Consider the following 2,586-nt stretch of genomic DNA (forward strand, 5'->3'; position numbering starts at 1 on the left):
TTGTATTTTTGTAGTGCTACTTGAAGATTGAAGACAAAAAGACTAGATGATACCTGACCAATCCAACTCCAAGAGTCTAAATCATTAGTTTCATAGCTAGGGTTTAAGATAAACCAACTAAATGTTGAAACCAAACTCATCAGTTTCATATCAAGGTAAACCGACTAGATGTTGAAACCAAACTAGTCACTTAACCGACAAAAGGGGACTTTTCACGTTTAGGTCATTATTATCATGCTGTTTCAAATTCCTTCTGGTTCAACTCGTTTTTCATTGTAGATCATCTCAACAAATCAAGGCGTCCCTTCAACTTCCTACTTCGTCGTCATTGGTTTCTAGAGTAAAACTTCTTCAAAGGCATGCTTTAGGGTTTAGGTTTTTATCTTGAAGAGTAGGTGGAGTAAATGTAACACTTTAAGGATGTGTTGACTCCAAAACTTGTACATTGACAACCAAAACTCTCATTTAGTTATTTAGGTGCTTGCCAAGATCATTGTTGTTACAACATTATAACAGCCAGGATTATAGTTGCTACATTCCGAATACTGGTTAGAACTTGTTTAAATCACATGGTTGTGTTCTATAGTGTTATAACAATGTCTAAACTCCAACATTATAAATAACAAATTCAATATTTATTTTAAAATTTTAAATGGCTTCAAGTGATTTAGACTCATTCAACAGTGTAAGTGTTGATTACAGAAGCATTGTCTCATAGGGTTATAGAAAGAAAATACAATGAAAAAGTAATCTTTTCCAAGTGAGCAGTACATATAACTAATAAATAGAATCCACACATATAAGAGGATTTGTCTAAAACATGTTGGACAAGTGAAAATATGAAGCTAGGTGTTTCATCTTTCAAAATGGCAAGCTAAGCTTCACAAGAAAAGATGTTGCTCTCGCAATTGGATTACTTGACTATAGAGATGTAATTCCTATGCATGTGGATGTTGCCTCTAATTTGTTGATGCAAGTAGCACCGGATACTCGAACTAGTATTTTAATATACGATAAAAGATTTAAAATTAGATACCAGATTCTAATATGTGTATCAAGTATATAAGTGTAGGATACTTGACAAGAAAAGTCTTGGTGGATCAAGAAGATCAGACACCAAGTAAGAAAAGTCCAAATGAGTTGACAAACTAGACATATGGCAAAGGAAGTGTAGATGGGTCGACGAACCATATGTCTTGTAGAGGAAGTTCCGATGGCTCAGTAGAACTAGACTCCATGCAAGGTAAGAAGTCCTAGCTAGGTAATCAAGCAAGGTAAGTCTAGGAGAGGACCATTTGGTAAAGAAAGTTGAGAGGGAGAGTCTCTATCTTTGGGACAAGAATAAACCTTGTATAGCTAGGTGCTAACCTATTTTAGAAACTAATAGGAGTTTCAAAGTCAAGGTTAGTGGACAGTTAACTAAAGTTCTCCTTAATTTGGTTAACTGGTCTATAATTGAGGTTAATAATCCAATTAGTCTTGCAGGACAAGTGTTGGTTACTCACTTATACTTATATATATGTTGTTCAAACTGACTTCATTGTGTAGGAAAAAGTTAGCTTATGGGCAATCGGATAGGATTTTTGGTCATTTGCAAGTTGGATCTGAGGGATCTGATGTGTGGATGAGCTTAGAACTAAATAAAATGATGATGTCATAGTTGACATGATAGAGGATAGAATTGATCTAGTTAGCATGGCTATATTTAGAAAATCGATAGCTAATTGAGTGACTAGAAAAATTAAGCGACTAGAAAGCTCAATCGACAAAGTGAATCTAGATAGAAAGCTGGTGTGGAAAGAATTCAATCAATTAGAATTGTAGGTTTTAGTGATAAAAAACTAGATAATCATCAATGAATGAATAAAAGATAAAATGTGGATCAGTCAATCAAATAGATGATCTGGTTGATCAAAAAATAGTATATAAACCCCTAAGTGCTTGAACACTCAGAAAGCTCTCCTTGTTCGTGTAGAAGGCACTTTTTATGTAGTGCAACGATATTTTGGTAACATAGTTGGTCCTAGCTGTTTTTTGTAAGGTTTTATTTTTTTTTTTACTATTCTATTTTATTGAGGGGTTCTACAATATGAAAATTCATGGTGGTATCCATTAATCTGATAAAATTCATTAAACTTTGTATTTTTTTAAAGTTTCCACCATGATCACTTCTTATTCTTTTAATTTTTATATCTTTTTTATTTTCTATTAATTTGCACAAGTTGATAAATTTTTAAATGTTTCATCTTTAGTTTTTAAAAATTTTACTTAAGTAAATCTAGAGTAGTCATCAAGTATTGCTAAGCAGTATTAGTTTTCACTTAGTGACTTATTCCCATGTGAATCAAATAGGTGTAAGTGAAGGAGTTTAAGGATTGAATTCGTTTTAATCTATCTCAAATTTTATTTTAAATCTGTCATTAATCTGTCTCAAATAATATATCAAGTATGATTTTAATCTATTTATAAATCTATTTATAATTTTATTTATAAATCTGTTCATAATTTTATTTTTAAATTTATCACTAAATTTAAATTATATTTTATTTTAATATTTCTCATCTATATTTATAAATCTATCTCAAA

The sequence above is a fragment of the Curcuma longa genome, chromosome 14, assembly GCF_044706935.1.
Source record: "Curcuma longa cultivar G26 ecotype Majalengka, Jawa Barat chromosome 14, ITB_CL_G26_1.1, whole genome shotgun sequence".
In the NCBI taxonomy this organism is placed as follows: domain Eukaryota; kingdom Viridiplantae; phylum Streptophyta; class Magnoliopsida; order Zingiberales; family Zingiberaceae; genus Curcuma; species Curcuma longa.